Source organism: Phasianus colchicus, chromosome 2, assembly GCF_987193195.1.
Source record: "Phasianus colchicus chromosome 2, bPhaCol1.hap1.1, whole genome shotgun sequence".
NCBI lineage: Eukaryota > Metazoa > Chordata > Aves > Galliformes > Phasianidae > Phasianus > Phasianus colchicus.
In genome coordinates this window covers 18,176,175-18,181,978 of record NC_143437.1, presented here as the reverse complement: position 1 = coordinate 18,181,978, position 5,804 = coordinate 18,176,175, and positions in this window count along the sequence as shown.

The following is a 5,804-nucleotide window of genomic DNA, read 5'->3' as shown; positions in this document are numbered from 1 at the left end:
GGCGGCCCCGACGGCCAATCGGCGAGCAGCGGGGCGGGGAAGGGGGCGGGGCGGGTGATGTCATTGGCAGCCAATCGGAAGGGCGCGGCGCCGGCTCGCGCCCCGCGGCGGCAGCTGCTCTTCGCGGACGTGCGGCGCGCGCCCCTCTCGCGCCCCGGCGCTGTCAGAGCAGCGGAGCGACGGAGCGACGCGGGAACCGCACATCTCCAAGTTCGGGGCGAGCAGCACCGCGTCCCCGCAAGAAGGGGTGCGATGACGTAGAGCGGAGTTGAGCCTAAGAGGCTTCTGCTGGATGCGTCTGCCAATAGTCCCGTTCTAACCACCGTGAGCCTGCACGAGATGCTCTTTGCAGAAAAGTGAAGGGAAGCCACATGCGACTCTGTGTTTTTGTGGGAAGGCTGACTGTGAGTGACAGACCCAGCGCTGCCCACAGACAGGTGCCCCATTCATCCTGCTGTCCGATAACCACGAGGTGCTCCGCGATGCTGGGCAAAGCAGCCACAGCCTGGTTCACACCATTAAACAAAGGCAACACAGACCAACATTTCAATTCCTCTTCCGGATGTTTACACAGCGCTTCAAAACAAATGCATTTCTACACACCTGGCAGGATAGGCCACCTCCTAGGGGTTGGAAGGGACCTCTGGGGATCATCTGGTCCAAAACCCTGTACAGCAGCTCCCCACAGCAGGTTGCACACGTAGGCAACCAGATGGGTCTTGAGTATCTCCAGAGGAGAGTCTGCAGCCTCTCTGGGCAGCCTGTTCCTGTGCTCCGTCACCCTCCCAGCAAAGAAGTTTTCTCCATATTCATGTGGAACTTGTATGCTCCAGTTTGTACCCATTGCCCCTTGTTCTGCCACTGGGTATCCCCAAACAGAGCCTGGCTCCATCTGCTTGACTTCCTCCCATTAGATATTTATAAACAGCAATGAGATCCCCTCTCAGTCTCCTCCAGGCTGAACGGCCCCGGGTCTCTCAGTCTTCCCTTGTCCAAAAGATGCTCCAGGCCTTCATCATCTCTGTGGCCCTCCACTGGACTCCCTCTAGGATATCTTGTCTTTCTTGAACTGAGGAGCACAGAACTAACACAGCACTCTAGATGTGGCTGCACTAGGACCTCTACAAGCCATGCTCAGCTCAGACATGACTGCAGTTCCATTTCCTAGGGGCTGGGTGAAGTTCCTCACTCTGCCCATCCTTGGTGCAGCCAAAGGAAGGGCCTCATGGTGGGGAACTGAGCTGGTGAGCCAGAGGCTTGGAAAGACCCCAGTAGGAGTCACTGCCACAGCTGTGCTTCATAGTTTGGGGTGATAATGACTGTTCCTCCTGTCCTGAAAAAGAGACCAGGAAGGTGAATTACTCAAATCAGTCCTATTGGAAAGTAACTGCATAGATAACAGCAGCCCTGAGAGAAGAGGCCACAGTTATTAGCATTCAGCTGGGTGAGATCCACTCTACCATCTGCCCAAAGAGCCTATTGATCCCCTAAGAGCAAACCCTGCTTTTACACAGTGTCCTTCCCAGAAGCAAATATCCAACTGGGATCTGCAGAAGGACACACATGGGAGGCATGCTGAGTCTAGCAGCACAGGAGCGATACTGTAGGTACAGACTGGGCAAACCCAATCCCTTGCTGCAAGCACCATTGCTATGGGGAAGCCATAGCTTTGTTCCTTTGCCCAAAAGCCAGCAGCATCTGGCCTCAGGGCTGTGTATGCCATGTTTCATGCATATGGCTCCCAGTCCTGCAAGGACTGAGGCTGTAAAGTGAAGCACATCCACCATCCCTGCTGTACTCCTGTGATCGCCAGCATTGCAAGGGAAACTAATAGAACCATCACAAAGTCACTCTGAATGTTTGTCCTAAGAGAACATCCTAACCTATTTGTTGGTAGTGGGGGCTTTGTATGGTAAGCTGCTGCTTACCTACTAGCTTTCAGGGCCAGTTTCCACCACACCCTGTTTCCATCTGTATTAGATGGAGCTGTCGGCATCTCACCTCTGTCAAAAAGAGCATCAGTATTCCTTGGCAGCAGGCAGGGGAAGCTCTGCACACAGCAAGCACTTTAACATTCTCATGGATGTGCAGGCCAGTGGGCCTGGAGATGTTTGCTCAGCCAGACCAAGTGGCTGAGCCCAGCCTCCCCTGGTGCAAGCAGTCATTAAGAAATAGAAGGAGCTGATCCTTGTTTCATTCACCTGCCTCAGGTATGGCCATGCTGGTGTGGTAGAAATAGCTCCAGAGCTGCTCAGGCCGTCCCTGCACAGCAGATTGTTGAGTTATGCCCATTTTCAAGCAACCCTTTCCTCCCACCTGGGCTTCAGGCAGCATCTCTTCCATAGGATAAACCACCTCTTCAGTTTGGTTACAGCAACCCTAAAATTGGAAGTGAGAACTTAGCAGGAAGAAAGAGCTGGGATCTTATTGAGATCAACTCTATTTCTGTCACACTGACTGAGACAGGCAGTTGGCCTTGTTCTGCTCCCGCCTACCTCAGTGCGAGCCCCGGCTTGCTTTACCCTGATGTAGCACTGCTCGGCCTCAGCCCCTCACCCAGGGCTCCTGCCCTGCATGTGACTATAAGCAAGCCACTAGTGGTCACCTCTGCACAGCCAAAATCAGGCAATGGGGAAAGTAGAATTCACATTAATGGGTTCCAAATTTTGACAGCATTAGTCAACGAGCAAAGTGCTCTGGGTCATAGGACAAGCTTGTTTGCCATCCTCCCCTGCTCCCCTGAGGCTGTGAGCAATAATTAGGCTCACCATCTTCCTTACACTGATATGACAAACCAGTTTAACAAGAGAGCTCTTCCCTTGCCAGTCTGTTGTACCAAAAGTTGAGCCCCATACCGGCTTGTTCAGCTTTCATCTAAAAGATTTCACCTTTAAATGGGATGACAGCTTAGCCAAGAGCATCTCCTGCCTTCATAGAGCCACTCCCCCACCCAAAAACCACCCTCACCTCCCTCTGCTCTCACAGCTGCCAGCTGGTCTCACAACGCACCTGTCTATCCCTTTAATTTTCCCCGTCTTCAGAGGTGCTATGGTGTGCCCTTGCTGGTCCCTGCAGGTGACATAAGGTGACACTAGGTGGGGGACAGCAACCCACAGGTTGCTCATCCCAAGTTCTTTCGCTGAGAGCTCACTGCTGCTTCCAGCTTGATGAGCTGCACCTGCATTGTGGAGCCTCTACCAACGGTGTTGCTTGAAGAGGAACAGCGATGTCCCCGTCATGGTTCAAGTGTCCCTAGTCCTCCGGGAGGTGAACATATAAACGCCACCAGGAGTTTGAGGAAGGACACTGAGGTTTAACATGTTAAGAGAAAGCTAAAGATCAGTTTGGCTCTCACTGGGTGTGCCTTTCTCAGCAGCTTGCCACCAAACTTCAAGTGTGCAGGGAAGTGCCCGTGCTCTTACCAAATTACAGTGGTGCAAGACATTCAGATAACAAAGCCAAGGGATGAGCTAAAAGGGAAAATAGTACCTTGACTTTCTCAAGAAGATGATCATTCTTAGGCAAGGCCAACCAGCTAATCAGTATAACCAATGCTTGCTTAAATCTTTTAAGGCAAATCCTGCTCCCTTGACTCATGGGACTGACGTCCTAAGGGACTTCTGCTGCTCTTGGTACAAGGAAAACAACCAGAGGCAATCAAGAGAGATGAGGAAGCTGGCTCCTCTATGCCTGTTTCTGAGTACAGTAAACTGCTTGGCCAGAAGTACAGATTTCATACAAAATGCCCACACTTGCGTAGAATGCAGATAGCCTGCGTTTGAATTAGACGAACTGTTGCTAATAGAAAATCTTGGAGCCCTTGTCTTTTATAGCAAGTCACAAAAAAATAAAACCAAGTTCATTTATGGTTAATATTAATGTCCTAGACGTTTCTTACAACTTCTGTTTTCCCACACTGATGATTCCATGCTGATGGATTGTGAAACCACAGTGGAGGGACTCACAAAACAGATGTCAGCAGCAGAGATTACAAACTATGGGCTTGTTTCCCCAGCCCACTGAGGATTATCACCACACCTACTATCTACTCAGACACCTCCTTGAGAGATTGTTTCATGGCTTGGACCAACAATCATTTTTCTCCCTGCTACCCGCTGAAAGCAATTCGGCATGAAGCCAACAGTTGACCAGTTCTATTTCTCACTCCAGTCCAATTCCTGTAGCCCTCCTGCCCTCTAATGATTGAGTTTACAAGAAATACTGTTCTCATTAGGCAGCCACATGACTGCTGCTTAGCTGACTATAAAATCCCTACCAACAAGTAGTTGCCCTGGCTCCAGATCCTAGAAGCACTTTGCTATAGCAGGTGCGTTGTACTGGAGGGAGATCCCTGGTGATACATTTGTGCCGTAGTTTTGGGTTACATGGCTTGGCTCTGCCTGTGGTCATCTCAAGAAGCACAGCTGTAGCTTCACTCCAGTGTCTGCTGGTGGTTTGGGCTAATTCAGCCCATTTCTCTGTTCAGCAGCAAGCCACAGAACTGGGAATAGGATGGACAACCTCTAATTGCAGCCCTCTTCTCATTCTTAAAGCAGCACCTGAATGGACATGCATGTGGTGTGCAGGGAGGTGTAGAACTGCTGTCAGTACCGCGTTATTCCTGTGCAATGCCATGTTGTTCTGTCACTTCAATGCAGTGGCCTCTGCTTTCCCAAATGGTCTCTGATGCATGAGCCACCTTTTCAGCTCTGGCTGGAAAGAACCACTGAAGATGAAAACAGTGGTAGTATCCATTCACAGCAGCAAAACTATTGTATCCCATGCCACCCACCAGGACAAAACTGCACCAGCAGTGGCCCTACAGACTCCAGTGGCAGTCTGAGCAAGATCTGAAGGGCAGTGTGGTAGCTTAGGGATCCCAGGGGATTCAATAACAGGAGGTTTAGGACATAAAAGGGTCGGGAGCAGATCCAGAAGGAAGAACCCAAAGCAAATGCCTCCAGCCCCAGCATCAAACCAGTAAGAGCGTGTCAAGACACATCAGAATTTCAGTTCTAGCAAATCCTGCAGCAGAATCAAAATGCTGGGGCTGATGGACTAAATAGCACCTGGGTCTTCTCACCACCATTCCTTAATCCTGCTCATCTTCCTAAAGCCCTGCTAAATTTCACTTTTATAAACATGCTTTGAGAACACTGCTTCCCCTCTCTCTCTTGCAATAAAAGGCCATTAATTACAGAGATCTAATAATAACGATACGGTAAACTTGCAGGACTGTGTATGTTATATACGAGGTGGTGACTCAGCCTTAAAACATGGCAGAAGCCAGTGTAAGTAGCTGTAACCTAGCTGGAGAGAAGGGTTTCTATAGAGAACTCAAGTAAAACAATCACCTCCACACCAGGACATGGGGCTGTGCAAATGTTCCTGCCCTGCGCCCGTCGCTCGTGCTGGTATCGGGAAAGTCAAGTGAATTTCATCAGAAACCGAAAGGATTTTTTTCTAGTGCAGCAAGTATGTTTACTATTAGTCTGATTAAAGTAGTTTTCAATCACGACTAATCTGATCTGGCCAAGGAGAAAGCAAATAACCGCTCTTTTTCCATCAGATAGCTCAGTGAGCACTGTCACTCCCTGCCGCACGTGGCCCCGCTCTGCTTTCTGTCAGGGAACTTTCATTCAGGCCCTGGCCCCCCTTCTTTCCCATACCATCTGGATGAGGCACCCAGCCGGCTGCCCCCATAGCAGCACTGAGTCACCCGCGGCCCCCGACCGCCTTATCGGAGGGGATCAGCCAGGAGATGCCAAAGTCAACAGAGCGAGTCGTTACTCACTTCTTTAATC